The sequence below is a fragment of the Dreissena polymorpha genome, chromosome 8, assembly GCF_020536995.1.
Source record: "Dreissena polymorpha isolate Duluth1 chromosome 8, UMN_Dpol_1.0, whole genome shotgun sequence".
Lineage (NCBI taxonomy): Eukaryota > Metazoa > Mollusca > Bivalvia > Myida > Dreissenidae > Dreissena > Dreissena polymorpha.
In genome coordinates, this window is record NC_068362.1 from 72371363 (window position 1) to 72392850 (window position 21488).

The 21488-nt window shown below is 35.6% G+C and overlaps 1 long non-coding RNA gene across 1 annotated transcript; it reads left to right on the forward strand.

The window, feature by feature from the left end:
- The first annotated feature begins 17255 nt into the window (after nt 1-17255).
- On the forward strand, nt 17256-21488 carry LOC127841346 (uncharacterized). Its single transcript, XR_008030931.1, has 7 exons — nt 17256-17352; nt 17509-17598; nt 18189-18250; nt 19264-19318; nt 19683-19751; nt 20331-20422; nt 21340-21488. It is a non-coding gene; the product is annotated as an uncharacterized LOC127841346 (long non-coding RNA).

The window sequence follows — 21488 nt, forward strand, 5'->3', positions numbered from 1 at the left end:
ACTATTAATTACCGTATTAAAGTAACGAACAGCTAAAACGTTGATGGGTAGCAATAGTTTATAAAGGTTCAGAGGACATGACATCTGAAAATAAACAAATATCATAGACACTTGCATATACTGTTTGTACAGTCCAAAGGTCATTCACGTTAAATTGACATGCACTCTGTTAGGATATTTCCAACTATTATTTTCAGATAATTATGTTCATACGACTCATCGACACAATTTTCGGCTTCGCAAAACATACGAATAATTGTTGGTACCGATATGTCGCAATTTGTTTTGTCTTAAGCCAGCTAGTCTCTTATATTTGATGTACAAAATACGTAAAATACACCAACATGATGTTGTAGAACGAAATCAATCGGAATGTTCATCAGATAATCAATGTTTTATATTTTAGTGACGAGTAGGTATTTAATGTATTTGCCTTTAAGCACTCATTCTGGCGACTTAAAATATAACAACATTCGTTTCAAAATCCAGAATTAATATATAATTACGTTTTGATCAAGCTGTAGGTACTTTTTGCATAGCTGTGAACTCCATTCATCGTTTTGTTCATTTGGCTGACTGTTTCTTATATAATAACTAAAACACGAAGAGTACATTTAATCGAACATTTGTCAAGCTGTATATTATTACGATACCGATGAGTACATTGAACAGAAGATTGTTTAAGGTTTATATAATTACGAAACCGAGGGGGGGGGGGGGGGGACATTTAAACATGACATTGTTTAAGCTTTACATAATTAAGAAATCGAGGGTTGCATTTTACAGAACATGCTAAGCTTTATATAATTACGAAACCGAAGAGTACATTTAAGAGAATACTGTTTAAGCTTTATATAATTACAAAACAGAGGAATACCCATATGAACCCTGTTGATCCTGCACCTCTGTACTGCCTTTGCCAAAAACGTAATTATATCTGTATGGAATAGAAAGATAAAACGATCAATTAAATGTTGAAATCAAAATCTTTAAAACACAAGGTAGGGAATAACATGCCTTAGTGTATAAATGTTGTTCTTTTAAGTGACACATATAGAAATAAAAAAGCGTTGTGAAAAAATAAAGGCGTCCAGCTTAATTGACCGGTCCTCAATTACTAAGCTTTTATTTGGGTCCCTTATTATTATGATGAAACGTAAAATGAAAAGAATGGTGTGTGTTGTTTTATTAAGCGTATTGTTATTAAAATTTTAAATGCATTCAACATTTGTTTAATGTGCGGTGTAATTAAAAAAAGTCAACACCTCTACGACCCAGCTGTTCTTTTGGTGACCTCCCTGTTATCTCTCAAACATAAGAGATATTCAACACGACCGATGAAGTACCGGCCTTTTAGTGACTATCCAAAAACCCTACAATTGTTAAAATATCAGTCATCGGCCTCGGCCAGCTTCATTTTTTACGGGTTACTTCTCGGCCACTTAAAGGCCCGCAGTCTTTGTAACTATTTCTAAGATAGAAAGATTTTATGGAAGGGCATTAATTTATATTATATCCCGGCTTTAAATCAGCTTGTTGCAGCAAGTAGATCTACGTGTTTTCTTCGGGTGTACGTTTCTGTTTTAGGGCGTATCTTGCGTTTCTTGCAATAAGTATATGCCGCAAGCACTGTGGAAGAGAAACACTGCCAAAAATAAATTATTTTTCGTTTAATCATGGTGTATTAAAAAGGCTAATTCAGTTTTTAGTTGGTCGCGTTAGCGGCCAGCTAAATTTACAGAGCATATTTTGTAAATCAGTATGTGCTTAGAAGCCCTAAGTACGGTAAGAAACGCAGCTCACTCTGATGGGACGATTACTGCTGCCTGTCTGCAGCAGACGACAAATGATTCTGCTCTAGCAGTGAGTGTATATACCCTCTAGCAGTGAGTGTATATACCAGCTTGTAAGATGACATTGACCAGTCTAGTGTTTATCATCGAAATCTGTACATATTGGCTGCTTTCAGGGAAAACGGGGCTTAATGCACGTCAAATAAGATAAGCCTGTGCAGACAATGCGCACAAGCTAATCAAGGACGACAACAGCGAACAACTTCAGTGCCTTAAGCGCTTTGATTTTTAAGCCTTACTGACCCAGTTGTAAAGCGAGAAAACATAAACCAGAGTTCTAATCACAGAGGTTTCCTTTCAGAAATAGAAAACATACCACGCACAGCAAAAATCTTACAGAGGTTACCTCCAATACCAGTACAAGCAGAGAAAAAAAATGAAACTAAATCGCAGCAAACTAGCAGTCGTTACCTCCCCTAACTGTACAAACAGACATAATTGTTAAACTTAATATGTAGATCATTTTAGTTTATGATAAATATAAAAGCTTTGTTAGTGAATAAATCGATTGACCTTATGACAAAATGAAAACGAGGCATTGTTTGATTGTTTGATACATCGTGCTATTGTAACACGACACATACTAAAATTTAAGATTCAAATATAACAATCATGTTTCAAAACTACCCTTATATGTTAACAGTGTTTGCGTTTTGATCGGTTAGTAAGCCTTATGTGTATTTTGATTACAGATTCCACTCGGTAAAATAAGTAATGGGGACCATGTTCGCTGTATTCAAAGAGTTATTTACACTCGTACACGATATTATTTAAAAGGATCGACCAGGTTATACAATTTGAACATTAACATGCGACCCTCATTTTTTTGTGATAATATATCATTTTTGGTTATTTTTCATTAACGACAAGCTAATTCACGTGGACCTACATCTGACACACTCATGAAATAAAACAAAACACTCTATGTTTTTACATACCATTATTTTCACAAGATAAATGATCGAAGCTTGAGGATAAAAACTCACGTTTCGACACACTGAATGCTTGTCAGTCGTTTGGTTTGATAGAGTGTGTCCTTTAAAAACGAATGTACTTTCAATATGTTTTATGTACTTCATATTACTGGTTGAATGGTTTTTAGGGCTTATTTTCTGACTGCCTATTAAATATATTTTAAAAAGCGAACTGTTAAACATTATAAATATAAAAAGACAGCAAAGACATGTTTTAATTATTAAAAGCCAACTATAACGAACTCTGTATTACCGTATTAACGTAACGAACAGCCTAAACGTTGATAGATAGCAATAGTTAATAAAGGTTCACAGGACATGACACCTGAACATCAACAAATATCATTGATTATACACTTGCATATACTGTTTGTACAGTCTAAAGGTCATTCACGTAAAATTGGCATGCACTCTGTTATGATATTTCCAGCTTTTATTATCAGATCATTTTGTAAATACGACTCATCGACGCAATTTTTGGTTTCGCGAAACATCGAAACATTGTTGGTATCGATATGTGGCAAGTGTGTTTGTCTTTAAGCGAGCTAGTTTCTATATTTGATGTATGAAATACGTAAAATTCACCCAAAACGATTTTTTGGAAAGAAATCAATCGGAATGTTCATCAGATAAACTGTATTATATATTTAAGTGACGTGCAGGTATGTATCATGAATATTGCTAGGCCAATTGTGAGGTTGAGCGCTCTAAAACCGGTTTAAACCCCCAATGCTGTGCATTGACCGTTCCAAGGCAGTGACCACAGCTTTATTCTTCTTTGTGTGTATGCTTTTTCGTATTGTGCTGTTTCGTATTGTTTTGGCAATTGGTCAATTGCTTTAAATAAAGGACCAATTAGTTGTATATAATTAAAATGCAATACTGCTCCAGCAGCTGGAGTTTCAATCCTTTATATTCAATGTTCCTGCAGTTAAGCACTCAATTTGGCGACATGAAATACAACAAGATTCGTTTCACAAACCAGATGTAATATAGTACTATCAACAAATTTTTGTTTTGATCAAACTTAATGTACTTTTAACAAATCAACATAGTTTTTCTTGCCGATTTATGGAGATATTTAAGAATAAATACTTGAATACGTCTGTAATCGGTCTCAAATTTCACGTTGCAGTATGACCATGTACATGAATGCTGTTCACATCGCCTTTTTGCCAAGAACACATGCTTATTATATTAAGTATTTCTGATGTAGTTAACTTTGCCATAAGCAGCATAAACAACTGTCTTTATACGCTAGTTGAAATGCTTGAGAAAAAACATGTTTTAAAAAGATATTTAAAAAAGAAACTCTTACCGGTGTTTTAACATCCATTATCGATTGACATCCGTCAAAGTATGTGATCATGCACCCTGATTATATGCAACTGTAAATCTAAAACAAATACATGGTTTTGATTTCGTGTAATAAGATTCGAACATCAGATAAATAAGTTATTTGCATATTTTCATATGTTGTCGTTAAATTTATTATAAACCTCTGTGCGCCCAAATGTATAAATCTGGATAACTCTTATCCAGCGGATAACTTTTGGTTATCTTCAATTTTATGATAAGATAACCAAAAGTTATCCGCTTGATAAGAGTTATCCAGATTTATACAATTGGCTGGTACAGCAGTCTGTGGTCTTCACAGGATAATCAGAGACGATACTTTCCGCCTACCCAGAATTTTCGTTAACCCATTCATGCCTAGCGGACTCTCCCATCCTTTTAAATTGGATCAATTTAATTCCAAAGTTACATTTATTTCTATATTTAGAATATTTCTTACAAAAATTCTTCTAAGCAAACGGCGCAGACCCTGATGAGACGCCGCATTATGCGGCGTCTCATCTTGGCCTACAATGTTTGCCAAGGCGCAAGAAGAGGCATCCTTTGAACGAAATGAACAATACAATCGGAAAGCGTCATTTCTGATAAACCTGTGCAGACTACACATGTAAATTTGGGACGACATGTTACGCACATGCAGCAAACCCCATTTTCCCAGAGCGGAGCCCATCTATACTAAGAATAGCTGAGCGCCGCTCTGGAAAATAACCGTGTTTCTGCTTTCTTTTAAACTGACAACTTGCATTTTTAATAACGGTTAATCCAACGGTGTGAGGTACACTTTCTGTATGCTAATATGTAGATTAAGTGAATGTTATATCATAAACGGTTAGATTTACTTAATTGTTTTTCATTTCGCAGTCTGCATCTTTCAGATGTTTGTTATACCGGTAAGCATATGATATCGAAAACGATGAGTTTAATTAGTTCATTTAACAGTACATGTACATATATCTAGATTAGCTTCATCATAAATCACACATATGCAAACAAATCGTTGTCTAATAATTGACGAATCTTACATCTGCACTTCTGACGCAAAAATATCCCACAAACCTAGTCATTCCGTATAACATGGAGATATAATAGTTTTGTTAGTGTTGTTCTGGCTTGTTGTACTTGTTTTTGTTCATTGTAATAATGACGATGGTGTGTTTTTAGGGTGATGATGGTTGCGATCATATTTGAATATAAAGTATAGGATTAATAACCTTCAATTAACATTATCCGGATATTAATTATTGTCCGTTGTCTATTTTAAGGATAATGAACAATTGTCAAAACAAAGCAGGACATAAAGTACAACATAACAAGCATGTTTAACCCCCTTTTCACCGGGTTGGGTTTATTTTTAAACCTGGCGGCATGATTTGAACAAACTTAGTAGAGGTTTATCCGTCAAATGGTCAAAAGAATCACTGGTTAGTTTCGGGGTCGATCCCCAAAGTGAGAGAGGGTCAATTAAGTAGCTTCAGGGGCGGTCCACGACGGGAGAGGGGACTACTTATTTGCGTCGCGGGTGGTCTTAGAAGGGAGAATGGATCACTAGGTAGCGTCGGAATGATCACCGCATGGAGATGGGATCACATGGTAGCTTCCAGGTGGTTTCCGAGGGGACATTGGATCACTTGGCAGCATGGGTGTGGTGCCTGAATTGGAGGCTGGATCACTGGCAAACGTCGGGGTGGCCCCCGATGGGAGATGGGATCTCTGGGTAGCGTCGTGAAGGTTCCCGATAGAGGATGCGATCACTGGGTAGTGTCGGGGTGGTCCCCAAGGGAATATGGAATCACTGGATAGAAATGAGGTTAACCTCGACTCGAGAGGTAATCAATTGGTAGCGTCGGGATGGTCCTCGAGGAAAGAGGAGGGTAGCATTGTGAAATGTCCCTGAGGGAGAGAAGATCACTGGGAAGCGTCGGTTTTGTCGCCGAGGGAAGAGGGAATAACTGGGTAGCGTCGGGTTGGTCCCTGAGGAAAGAGGGGATCACGTGGTTGCGTCAGGGTGTTATCACCATTGGAGAGGTCTCAATGGGAAGCGTCGGGGCGTCCATGAGGATCACTGGCTAGCGTCAAGGTGGTCCAAGAGGGGAGAGGGATAACTTCGTAACGTCGGAGTGATCGCCGTGGCGGGAGGGATTACTGGTAACTGGATCGCGGATGTCGCCAAGAAGACAAAAGGATGACTGGGTAGCGTCAAGGTGGTCCAAGAGGCGAAAGTGATAACTTCGTTACGTCGGTGATAGCCGTGGCGAGAGGGAATCACTGGTTAGCGTCGGAGGTGGCCCCCGAGGGAGAGAAAACATCACTGAGTGTCGTGGTTTATCTTTGAGAGTATTGGATTACTGGGTAGTTTCGAAAAGATCGCCGAAGGGATAGGTGATCACTGGATAGCTTTGGAGGTGGTTCCCGAGTGGAGATAGAAGATAACTAGGTAATGTCGGGATTTATCGCCGAGGGTATGGGGTTACTCGGTAGCTTTGGAGGAGGTTCTCGAGAGGAGAGAGAAGATAACTAGGCTATGTCGGGATTTATCGCCGAGGGTATGGGGTCACTGGGTAGCTTTGGAGATTGTTCCCGAGTGGAAAGAGGATCACTGGGTAGCGTCCGAGGTGGTCCCCGAGAGGAAAGAGGATCACTGGGTAGCGTCTGAGGTGGTCCTCGAGAGGAAAGAGGATGACTGGGTAGCGGCCGAGGTGGACCCGATGACACAGGGGATCACTGGGTTGATTAGAGGATGTTCTCCGATGGAAAAGGGGATCTCTGGATAGCGTCGGGGAAATTGCCGCGGGTAGAGTCGATCACTAGATAGCATCGGGGTGATCCCCGATGAGAGAAGGTATCACTGGGTAGGGTCGGTGGTGGTCCCTGAGGGGAGCGTCGGAGTCGGTCCCTGAGGGAAGAGAGGATCACTAGGTAGCTTCGGGGTGGTCAACGAGGGCAGAGGGGGTCATTGGGTAGGGTCGGTGGTGGTCCCAGAGGGTAGCGTCGGAGGTGGTCCCTGATGGCGGAGGGGATCACAAGGTAGCTTTGGGGCGGTCACTGAGGGCAGAGGGGGTCATAGGGAAACGTCGGGCGTGGTCCCCAAGGGGCAGAGTGGTATTGGATGCATTGCGGTTGGTGCTCGAGGGAAGAGTGGATCACTGGGTAGCGTCGGGAGGGAGTTCCAAAGGTGAGCGATGATGGCTGGGTAGCGTCTGTACAGGACATTAATTCCTTTATAAAGTGTTAGATATTATTTAAATGGTAAATATTGAGAATACACATTAAATACGAAGCCGTGTGGATTGTACATCATATTGTGGAGTTAATAGTGATTGTATATGATAGTTCAGGTCACCAAGCAATAAATCTGACAACGTATAATGTTCACCTTAATGGTTTATACGTTTGATCAAATCACTGTAGAAAATGTGTTTTTAGTTTGTTCTATTTATTGATAACATCTACTAAGTTTGATTGCATTCGGCTGACTGCATACCGACTTTTTTCTTCAAAAACTTAAAACGAAACCGACGAATAATTTTGATAGTATGGGTATCATTTTTTCAAATGCTTAATTGTATCTTATTTGGTTCAAACTTTAATATTACATACTATAAAATGTTTCGTCCGACTGGAAAGATATAAGAATTGACCACGAATATCGTTCTGACTTCTTAGATGTAGATTGTTAATTTACAGATGTCTGTTATATTACTAATTAAAGGCTTGGAGTGATATATTCTAAGGCCATGTTCTCAGTTTTTTATCATTTGAGCAGGTGTTTTTTCGAAAAACAACAATCGTATCTTTGTATTAATTTAAAACCGGGCTATCAATAAAACACAGCACTCAGAAGAAATGTCTTAAAAAACAATATTCGTTTCAATTATTGCATGCTCCTGATAAGAACGAAAAATTAGTGACATAAATGGCGATTAACCTTAACTAAAATACTAACGGATGTTGCGCTAGGGCAGTTTGCGATAAATGGTGGAGCTCCGTTTAGGTACATACAGGTGTCTTCACTTCGTGTATCATCGATGCAGGTTATCGATTGTGAACTTTGGACAGGAAATGACCAGCCTTATACTACAATAAACATAGCACAATGTTTCTCCGTTCAATCGGGTCCCAAACGGAGGGCAACGACATTCTGTAGTCACATATTGGATATCAGATATAGCAATTATTGATTGGATCAAAACAAGTTGCTATACATAGTTTAATACACAAGACGCCATCATATGATTCAAAACTGTTTTATCCTGTTACTTGAAAAGAGTGTTGTAAATTTGTATCATGTTGCAAAATTATAATAAAGATCAATCGTTAAAACTTAACTAAATTATGGTAGCTACATACGAGAAGTATAAAAATAAATAGAAGTCAGAGAACCATTTCATGTTTGTCAAAAAATGATCAGCTCTCAATTACCTACATATATATTGAGTATAACATAACCTCATAAAGGCTTAACATTTAAAAAAAATGACATGAACAATCTATTCGACAATATATTTTCCATAATATTTACATTGTTATTATTAATCACTAATGCATGTGAAAAAGGAAATGCAAATAGTATCTTGCACGACATTACATGTTGTCATAACGATAATTATCTTAATTATATCTTATAGGGATGTCTTTCTTCGCTACAAGATGGACATTTGCGACAAAAGAAGAGAGCTTGAACATAAGGAGTATACCATCCAGAAGTCTTGTACAGAGCACTAAGCAGGCATACAATACCCATTAGATCCTTTATGAATAGAGGAAAATAAAAAGTCTATTTTGAATGGAATACCCGAGCGAAAGTGCCGCAGTCCTGAAAAAATAACCGAATACTGCAGCGACTTTCACAACTACCCGTTTCAACCAGATACCAGACTCCTTCCGAAGCCTTCCAGTACAGAAGTAAAAGATGAAAGTCCATACCAAAAGCAGAATGGGAGGAGGAAGTGAGCAGTTTGAAGGCAGGAAATTCTCTGGTAGTAGGCAACGTCCCTTCCGAGCACCGAGGAGAGGCAACGACTGCAGCAATGACGACACTTTGCCAAAAGATCTTGGAGAAGAAGTGACCGAAGGAGTGGACCCAGTCTTTTGTCATCTACGAACCGATATGTGTTTGTATTGGCTATTGACGATTTAATAGCGTAACATAAAATATTACTTGGTATAAACATCAAAATATATGTAATACGGAACATATCTCACGGAATATATGCTGAATAGATGATTTTATATGAGGCGACCACAAATTGGTGGTGTTTTTCGGATACGCTGCACCTATGAAATGTGTAATCAAAGAATAAAAAATATCTTTTTTGTAATTAAAACCTCTTTGTCCATTTAGGCTCACGGTGATATTTTTCCTTAAGTTGCCCTAAACATGTTACAAATAGATTCTTAGATTTATTACGCTCAGCGTCCATTGCTTTTGACGCCCAAATGGCTGCTATGTATGGCGAAGTAAAAACATAAGTGATCCTTAAGCACTGCTGTAAAGTTATTTTTGGTTTCAGGATAATGGATGTGGTTTATGGTCTAAAAATGTTGCTATATCAGATTTACACAAAATAACAGAATGTAAGAACTGGTTCAAATCGATATAATCTGCTCTTAGTTTGGTATCCATCGGCGACAATTAAAGCTACACATTGACACATTTCATGGGTATTTGTTTACAATCCAATCATCCAAAATATTCAATATCAAACACTTTGTCATGTTATTGTATTTTTATTTTAAAAAGACATTTTGTGGCGGGAATTATTGGAACAATTTATCTATTTGTGTTGATTGTCGGTTTCCTGAGACGGGTCTAGAGATCTTTAATAAAATGTTGGTTTATAAGTTCGTGCTTGCCCCACTCCTGAGTTCTTTTCAGGGCAACATTGGAGGGATGTAAAGATTGATAGTTTTAAAACACCATCTAAATTATTAAAAGATGCAGCTTTTTGAGGTTATCATATAATTGGTGACTTACATGCTTTTATGGCAATAATAAGTTTGTACTTATAACTGATTCCGATTATAATATTTATGTTAAAGATTAATTTTCATTAGTATGCCTCTAAACGTACACATATCAAATATTGCAACCCTAAAACAATTTCATAATTCATTTCAGCAAAAATTAGTTCAAAGAAGACATTATGTCTTCTTCTGCGGAAATGCAATTGGTTCGTAATAGGACCGTGGATTATTCTGTTTATTTTTGTTGAGTGTATACAGAAAAAAACATGAATGATGATGTTAGAAATAGAGTTGACTGCTTTTACCGTCTGACTATATCTGTAAATTAAAACGATTTTCGAAATATTTGCTTGTGTTGTTTTCCTCTACGGTTGAATTTACGTGGTCGTGCAACTACGAATTGCTTCCTCTATAAATAAAACATTTAACGTCTCAGCAAATTCTCTCGTAAACCATTGGATTCAGCATTTTGTGACAACATTTGTTCAAACGCTAATAATTAACTGTTCATAAAACTTTTAGTTTCCCAGAGATACACTTGATGTGTTTCAAGCCACTATTACTAAATTGCCAATTAAACCGCGACGAGCGATATTACGCTTAGCGGCAAATGCCTTTATAGTAGGGATGGCAACGGTTAATCGGTTAACCGGTTATCCGTTTATTTAGGAGGTTAACCGATTACAAAATTAGTATTCGTTTACTCTTGCAGAAAACGCATTTTTTGTTGAACGCAATAAATGCTCAAATCGTTAGCACATTTTCATTTTCAATCAGCACACACCAGTGATAGTTTTCATCTGTATGAGAAACATAAATAGACTACAACAGAATTAATGTAGTGATTGACTTTAAGGTGATAGTAATCTTGAATAGTTATTGTCGGATATGTTCGTCCCACCGTTTGTTTATGTTTATGTAAGCACTGGACCTCTTGATAGAAACTATTGAAGTTCATCAGTAACTATTTAAACGTTTTGTTATATTGTTATGTCTGGTTATATAATTGTGTATATGTAGTAAGGATGTCATATTAAACACGGCGTTGCTAAGAAAATTAACTTGGCGCAGCTAACCAAATCCCCGTACAACAAAATAATGACATCCTTCAATGCGCTCGATGGAGTCTAAATCATAACCAACATATTTAAAACTCAGTCAAGCCCATTTCAATAACTCGCGCGATTAAACAAGTTCACTTAGTATCCCATTAACATTACCACGCTTTGTTTTATTATTCCCGAAGCGTAAAAACGCTTCATTTATTATTACATGAACAAAGATTTTGAGAGAGCGAAAGTAATAAAATAAAGTTGTTTTTTAACAAGCACCATATATTATCCCATTAAGATAAACACGCTTCATTTATTATTTACTATCCCTTGATCAAAATCACGTTTCATGTAGTATGCCATTAGCAAACGGACTAACGCTGAATTTCAAATACCACGCTTTTAAGAATGTTTACGCGTTTCCAAAACACGAAACACTGTTGGGAAAACTAAAATGTTCGGGCCAGTGATTTTATAATAAATAATGCGTATATTTAATGTAATGTGACTTGTCATAACGTGACTCATTCTGTTTTCGTGTAAGGGAATACGTGCATTCAAAAGTAATCGTTCCCCTAACAATCCTAATTGAACGGCGTCATATGAAAATGGGCCCTGTGCTATATGCGGCCAGCGTTGCTCCAGAGCAGCCTGCGCAGTCACGCAAGGTCTCGTGGTCTCATTGGCGGACAGGGTAGCTCCTGGCAAGACCAAACGAATGCGTTAATTGGTCTGGAGCTACATATCGTCGCTGTCGTTCTCAAACCTCGTAGCTCCAAAATTTTCAAAATATTGTTTTCGTCTTTTCCGAATATATGAAGTCTGGCGCGTGTTTTGTGCTATATCTCGTAGCTCTACGCCAATCAGAGCCCTTGAAAAAGCCACGTGAAGAAATGTTGTAGAATGATTGTTGGCTTTTTTCCCGGTGAAAAGTCGTAGCGACGCAATTTCACCTATAGGTACGTCGTTTCGTTTGGACAAATTTGACAAAAACGTTTTTTTTTTTTAATATTTGCAACTACGAGGTTTCCTATCAGGACGAATTGTCGTACCTCATAAAAATGACAAAAATATGGTGACAAAATATCGTAGCTACCATGTCTGACTGTCAGTATGACTTATCAGTATGACTTACGCATCTACGGCTTATACCATATTTTGCAGCTTCATTTGTTTGGTATTTTTACAGAATTTCAATTACTTAAACATCGCTATAAAAAAATGAGACGGTTTATACTCTCTCCTGAAAAGTTGTCATTTTGTAGCTACGAGGTTTGAGAACGACAGCGACGATATGTCGAATAAGACTCATTTTCGCATGACGCGGATCAAATAATACTCAGTACGTTTGTGTACTCGAATATAGCCAATGCCATAGTTAAGTATAGCACTGCACTTTGGTGTTATCGCAACTTCGAAAGTCAACTATTATAAATGAAAATAAGTTGCATTTATATATCATCATGATAGTTCTCCTTTTCCTTTTCCTATTTATCATCAATTTCAGCAGTGTCATGATTATCAATATTATCATCATTAGCAGCAGTACCAACATCAGCAGCAGTACCAGCATCAATGGCATGTCACTGCATTTCAGTATTATTATAACCACAATTGCATCTTACCCCTGTGATCAATATCATACTATTGTGTAATTTAAAAAGGGACGTGTTCGCAGATGTCCACATTATTTGCAGTGTGTCATTAAAAGCCTTTAATTTGAACATCGGTGCTACAGAGCTCCCGTATAAAAACAAAGACACAATTTATAAACGAAAATTAAAGAAAAGTATCTGCTTAACGAAAATCCAGTGTATGTTGAAATTTCGTCCCTGATTAGCCTTTACGGACTGCACAGGCTAATCTTGGACGACACTGTACGAACATGCCTGGTTTTCTCACAACGCACAAGTAATTAGGCTGCAAGACAATCAACAAGACAGAGTATATTTGCATATACATGTAATTGTTTATAAACGTCAAAGACCTATAAAATACATATTTTATAGGTCTTTGTAAACATATACGTTTTTCGGATGTTTTTTTATTTAATAATGTGGTACAAAGACAGTCGGTTAACCGGTTAACCGCTCCAATATCGAAACAGGTTAACCGGTGACGGATTTGCTTTGGTTTGCCATCCCTACTTTATAGTCACCATTTATAATAGATCTCTTAAACAAGGTATCTTTTATTGCTCATGTGTTCGCAATGAAATGTTGTTGTTTTTTATAAAACATTAAAATTAATAGATTTATGTAATGATTTTGGTATTGAACGGTGCGATATTTACAGAAATAAAATGCATACATCTTGAGAGAAAACAACAATTTTGTAAAATGTTCGTCGATTCTACTGCACATATAAATCATAAAGTGGAATAAAGGGGAATACATGATATTTTCAATTGCACCCATAATGTTGATTTTTCCTCGCATCCGATTAATTGTGTGCCGCTATATCTAGTTTTCTATTGATTCAGGTTAACTCTACATATTAAACGACCAAAACTGTCTGTTTCGGTGACATTTTGCTGTTTGGTGGTACTACAACGAAAATTTCATTTACTGTAGTTACTCTGATTTGACCTGTTACAAATACTTTTGCAAATTCATTTCGGCTACTTCTTCTGACTAAAAAATGTCGACCGAATGTATTCAATGTATTCTAGTAGGCAATAAGATTGATGGTATGGGGGAAAAAACATGAAGCGCATAAAAATGACAAAGTCAAAATATTAATGATCCTTACAGACGACTGAAGTTTTTTTGATTGGGATGAATTGAGATACCGGCTGTGGTTGGTCGGCTAAGATTTTCTGACGATAGGCCTCGAGTTATTAAAGCTGACTAAATGGAAGAACATTATACTAATGTAATTGTCTTACATAGTTGATTGGGCGTAGGTTGTAAAAGGTGAAACTCACCACTTAATAGTATCTTCAAATCTCTGGAAAATGGGACGACTACATAGGTTTTAAAGTAAATATACTTTTTCGTAAAAGCGTCGACAACTTGAGGCCCTTTGCAATTATAATTTATATCGAATTTGCAAAAAATGCTGAGCTTGCAATAAACACACTAAATTGAAAGATCTGAATACAACTATCAAAATACAAATTTCTATAGCGTTATGAAAAATGTTTGAATAGACACACACCATAACGAAAGTATTTGTATATTAATCGTTAAGCAAAGGTTACACGTATTATGTGATGCGAATAAGGTAATTCACCCACATCTCTTGAGCGTTTTTGTCAAATATAAAACGGGCCTCGGTTTTTCCGAAATCACTTGCCATGAACATTTTGATTGATTAAAATCTCATTAAAAATCTCACCCAAGGCTTAGTTGCAAACGACTATATATTGGTTAGCTGACAGACGTTATTTGTGACTCCTTGTGGAACACTTTGCTACCGCAACCATGAATATTGCTCTGGCTATAGTGGGACTCGCGCTTATCTCCTGTCAGGTGGGATGCGCATTGCACCAAAAAGTAGATTTGCAGAAGAAGGGGGCGGCGATAGAGGGCTTGCATTCACAAAATCGAAATCGGGGCCTGCAGAAGAAAACGATGCCGCCTAATCCTCAGTTAATGTACCTTAGATTATTTTATGTTGATTATTTGTTCTGTTTATTTTGTTTATTTCATAAGTAAAACAACAAATAAGACATGTGTTTAGGTGTATATATTGTTTTGCAGACCTGTGAAACGGTGCTATTGCGTACTAGTTAAATATAAAATTTGAATGGGTCTGTTATATGAGAATTTGTTTTTAAATTTATAAAAAGAAAATAAAAAAATTATGATATCACGACCCGTACCCGAATAATCCTAACGCAGTTCAAAGACCCTAATGCAGATAAAGCATGGCGGAAACAAAATTATTATGTTACATTTTAATTTTTCAAATCATATTTATGTATTTAGAAATAATATAAACGTCAATTATTTCACGGCTGTAATCTCTTTTTTAATATTTACTATATTTGTTGGTTGATTGTTGCTTTAGCACAAGTAATTGCAATGTGCCTGAAAACGAGTTAAGTAAAAACAATCAAACTTGCACATTTGATTTTTACTTTGATAACGTACCGTTATTCATTATTTGTGGTATACTACATTTGTTTAAGAAACATCTATGTGAAAATGTACAATCGAATCAAAGTCTGTTATCGATGCGTATAGCCAAAACTGTCAATAATGAAAAGGACATATGCTTAAAAAACGATTTAATAAAACGCATGAAAACAAGATACATACAAAATGCAATATTAATACATTCAATTACTTCTGATATTCCATCAGAATATTTGGATATCAAGTTTTCATTATAGATCATTTAGAGTTATTCAAATTAAGAAAACCTCCGGAGTACGCTAACTTATGCTTCTGTAAATGGCTTTTAAATGTAAAAATGCTTTGTATGCCGAAGTAGTTAAATACCCGATGTATATAAGTCGATATTTACGAGTAGTTAACTATTTCTTAAAATTATTCAACGGGAAATCGTCAAACCGTATTTTAAGCAATATTCGTCGTAGACAATGTTACAAAGCATGTAATGACCTTTACTCCTAGTCATGGGCATCAAACGTTTGGAAACTCTTGCAAGATTTAGGTTTTAATTAAGTTTGGTTGTATCCAGAATCTGTTAATGTGAACAGCTTTAGTGTAATGTTTCGCAAGAGATTATTACAAGAGTCTTTTATATCAAAATGGCGAACGAATGTTAATGATATTTCATTACTTTTTTTACAAGGAATTGAAACCCGTTTTTGATAGAACCATTTACAAAATGGACAAATAGAAACATTATAGCAAAATTTATTCATAGAAAATTGTAGGCACTTACACATTCTATGAAATGAAAGATTATGTAATTTCGTACACTAAATGCAATTTAACACGAGTACCATTTTGTTCTAATATGTCCTTTATATGAGAATATTAGAAATTCACTTATACCTGCTGTTTTCATAGGAAGACCAAGTATATTTATTTTATTTTTTTGCAATTGTTGAATGAGAACAAAAATCAGGATTGATACGTATGGCTAATTTCTGTATTGAAGCATTGAAACTTAGAGTCGAACATATATAGCGTTATGAGAGAAAATATTTTTTTACAGATTTGAAATTTTGGAGATTAGATCTATATCTTATTGCATAATGTTTTTCTAATAAAGAACATATTTTTAAACATTCACTTAACATTGATAACCAATTTAGAGCTTTGTCTAATATATTACATTATAACAAAATTCATATATTTTTAAACATGGATAAAAATATTGTTATATAGACGCTTGTGTATTATGATTGCTTTTTTGTTCTTCGACGATGCGCTGTATATGCTTAAGTCGCATATAAACTCTATATTCCTCAAGTATTGTCCATTTTTGCAATTCTTATGATAAAAAATATTAGTCGATGAGACGTTTATCCATTACGCGTTATGCGTTTGTGAGTGGAATGAAAACGTAATGTAAACGGATATTAGATTCATATGTGTCAATATAGAAAGAGCGAATTTATATGGTCATCAAAACAAGCTTAGCACTTCAAAAAAATATATATAATGTAATTTAATGTCCATCCTTGTCCCGCACTAATCCATTCCAACACTGCTCTTAGATGTATGTCGCGGTACTGCGTTAGGATTGTTTACAAGCTTATTGGTTATAAACAAAAACAATTAAATACAAAAATACCTTAATACATAAAAATAAAATAATCAAATCTCATTATGAGAAGAGTAAAAGTAATATTAGCCTAATTCAAATAAACAATTTATATCATACGTTCCAGCGAGTAAATAAGTCAATACAATATCCAAGTAAGAATATAAACATTTTAACGTCATCTATTTCTTAGTTCTATTTTCCATTTAAGTTAAAGTATGTTCTTAATTGTGTTGAAAGCCATTTTTATTAGACATGGCATTTTATTTTTGCAGCAAAATGTGCCAGGGGGTATATAAATAATGTAGTGTTTATTACTTTTAATATACCTTTTCTATCTTGATGGTAAATCATCAAGTCAGAATACAGTTCTGTTATAAGGTTAATATTATCCTACATTTAAGCTGTATGCCTGTTGTTTTTAGGACTATGGGGTGAACTGGGAACTACAGGACGTAAAGGCAGAGCGTATGTATTAGGCATAACGCGTTTTAAATTAAGAGTTTTATATTATTCCCAGTCTAGTTCGCAGTGCATTGCAAAGTAAACACATGTGTCGTAATTTTACAAATGACCTAATGACAACAATGATTTAATTACTCTTCTTCGTTATTTATTTCGCAGTAATTTCCGTTTACGGCAAGTGCGAGAGTGGGAAGATCTTGATTGATGAAATTGATTGGCATGCAGCGCTCGCTGCAGTACACATCAATCGTATGTAGTTTACAACGAAATTTACACGAATTACATTAAAGTTAAAATCAATTCTGAGTAAAGTATGCTATTTGTTTGCCATCTTTTGACTATGTAATTAATTTCATATTCGAAATAGTGAAAATTTGAAAGTGTCTTGTTCATCATTAAGATTTCTGAAAATGTTGCTCTCTTTAAAGTATAAAATAACCTCTATATTTTTATACCAGTATCGAAAACTCAAAACCAATACTTTTCCAGTTAACATTTGTATTTTTCTAACTTAATGTAATTAATTTTAATTGAATTATGATTACAACACATATCACGTTTTATTATGAAAGATATGTTTGTGTTTAATTAGGTGAAATATTAAACGTATTTTACCGATCGCAAAACGTGGTCTGAAAATGTAACCTGTTGCAGTCAATTTAAATTAAGTTAAGTTCTGTATCTATGTATTGGAATATGTGAGTTAATGCTAACATCTTAAATCAAACAACAGTTTCTAGATAATATCAATTGACAAATAAATGCTCTGGATACCTACTAAACATTAAACAACCTTACATTCAACAATTGTGTACGAACTTAACCTGTTCCCATTGCAGACCAAAACTCTGTTTTGGCTCATCGCTGCAGCTGGTTGACCCAGAATGCTGATATCATTAAGGTAAGTAATATTTGTTTACACGAATAGCATTTATCGCAAATAACAAACAAAACTATAGCATATCAACAAGGAAGTTCAAGAAAGACTCATCTCAATGACTATTAACTTAATGCAGCGCTAATTAACCAGTGATGTTATCAATGATTTTTATTTGTCATAAATTTTCTTCGGGGCTTATTTTCACACGTTCATCATCACCAGAGGTATCAGCATGAGGGTTTTTGTTGAAACTGAAAGTAGATAGAGAAATAGCGAGGTTCCCGGCCTGTGCGCGCATTTCAATACGCGAGCGGGGTGACAGCGATTTAATTTTGGGTAATGACGCACTTCCGTTGGTTGAGAAAATGGCGAGTGTCAATATATACATAGTCGAACTATCTTTTTTGAAGAAGACGTTCTGTCGGAAGATTTTTATTGATTTAGTATGCGTATGCATTATAATAAACAACGGGTAACTGAAAATAAATAAATAAAAACATTGCCATCGAGCGCCTGTGGACGATTAGTGCATTTGTTAATTGGACACGATAATCAGAAGACAACGATCTTAACGAGTTTACTGTTAAAATACAGTAACCGTAACAAGTAACGTCTTTCTGTGAAAGGCAACACGCCAGTTATTCAAACTCCAAAGAACCACTCGGAATTAAACACATTTTGCCTACCTTTAGATTGTTTAAGACATTCATGGCATTCTTACTGTTAAGCTAAATAAGAACAGGAATGAACGCCATCGGTTACACTCGGATCTTGCATGTATTTTAATTTCTTTTATATACATGCTTACTCTAACCGACGTAAGTGCAAACGAACTTGCTTGATATTTTCGGACTATTATTGAAAACAAACAAAATCCGCTTGTAAAGTCTACACGATACTACTTTATATTACATGCACAGTATTCTTATAATGATTTCCTTCGAATCAGTTGCTTTTTAATGATGGGTTTTAACCTCGTCAAATGTATTGCAGCTCTCTCAGTGTTAATATTTGTTATGCTTGCCGTGTTTCAGGACTTAACAGAGGAAAATGTGTGGCAGAATGATTTAACGAAAGAAAGTGTTAAATGTAAGATTCAATAAATATCATCATTTTAAGACGCGTTCCAGAAGTCTTCTTAATATTTTTAGGGTTAAAGACATCTTATCGATCATTTAATAGTAATCGCATTTAATTCGAAGGAATGGTAAAGTGCTAGTAGTTTGTATGTGTGGTTTTATGTTCACTATCTGCAGATGTCTCTATGAAAAACGAGCTGAAATTCTTTTTATAATTACTAACATAGAATGTATACAATGTCTTTGTACATACTAATGTCTTCATGATCATGATCATGATGATCATGGTGCTGATTATTATGGTGGTGGTGGTCGTAGTGGTGATGATGCAACTGTTGCTGATTATTACTTATTTAAAATAACACTTTTTACAGGCATGAGTCTACGCGCAGACATAGAGTTATTTGCTCTTATCGCCTTCGACAAGGATGAAGACCCAGAAAGTGAGTCTTAAACACTGGGTATTGGTGTTACACTGGGGCAGCATTTTTGTACTTATCGATTGCATTTGTCATAGCATCATGTATTTCAATACTTACTTAAAGCTGTCTTGTATATGAAGGGGAAACAGTTTGACAGCTAATGGCACTATTTTAAGGAATCGGATGATTTAATCGTTTCTGAAATCCAACTTTTGTCATATTTTTATTATATATGAAATAACTATAAAACTACATGGGATCTCTCCCTTTCACGTTCCTAAACGGAAGGCGGGAATCATTTCAATATTTCTTTGGAGGATGTATTCGAAATTAGTTATGAAATAACATCTTCCTTTTCAAGGAATAAAACGCGTGCATGTATTACGTTATAGATATAAGTCACTTCATAGCCGTTTCAAACTTTCAAATTATAACTATGCTGGTGTTTCTATAGATGGACGTTATGTTTGCTTTATGTCAGTCCGTAGATACAAATATAAATAATACATCTATATAAGTCAATTTAGGAAATAAATAAGCATTGAATGTCATAACTATTTTGAAAAAATCCTTTCAGTTTAATTTTCATCTTTCTTTCAGGCAGCGATTTTCTAGAAAGAAGCAAATGCCTGCTTGATGACTGCCCGAAAGACTTTGATGAAAACCCGGACGAAGTTTAAGAACGAAAATAGGTGCGTTAAAAAATCACCTGTAAAATATGGATCTTTATTGTGGAACTTGACATTATTAATATGTTTCTCAAGATGTTGTGTGGTCAGTTGCGCAGCTTCGTTTGCGAAATCTATCTGTCGAAGCGTGCTTATTTTTCTTCTAAATATTTTTTTACAAGATGCATCCCTTTTATGATGAGTTCCTCCACTAACAAAATCAAACATTTAGAGGTCACTTTGATGGACGTCTGTTTACCACTTGACAATTTTTGCATATTGAAATATATAATATATAATAATAACGAAACTTTTCGGAAATTGCGTTACTTTTATAAGTATATTCTTCTTTTCAAACTTGGGTTCTATTTTTACCAATTAAGTTATAGGCTTTGTATGTTGTTTTATTTTTATTGCATTTGGACCAGTTTTGAAATGTGTAATACGGGTAAAGGTAGCCTCGCTCTGGGAAAACTGGGCTTAACGGCTGTGTGTAAAGTGTCGTCCCAGATTAGCCTCTTCAGTCCATACAGACTAATAAGGAACGAAACTTTCCACAAAACTTGATTTTCTGTTAGACGAGACTTCCTTTAAACGAAAAAACCATAAAAGCGGAAAGTATCGTCCCTGATTACTCTGTGCGGACTGAACAGGCGAAACTGGGACGACACTGTATCTAAATGCATAGAGCAACGTTTTCATTTGATCTTTTTTTCCATTAGCGGAAAACTATTATAATTATCGTCGTCTCAGAAATACTAAGACTAGAAATCAAGAATCTCCTTTAGAGACCTCTGAACATGGTCCAAGGTTTCTGATAGGTTGTATTCGTTCTTTAAATTGTTATGTTACATAAAGGGGGTTGGTATTGGCAGTTTCGTTTTGTGTTTAACTTTTTGGAAATATGCCGCATGTAAAGAGCTTCTTCTTCTTTTCTGTAGGCTGGACACTCGAACAGCTTCTCCACAAACAGTGATGCACAACAAAATCTTTGAAGACCTTTGTAATAAGTTTATAATAGCCATTGAAATATGTATTTAATCGTTGAAAATTACAATTAAAACTTGCATTTCATCTTGAATAAACAATG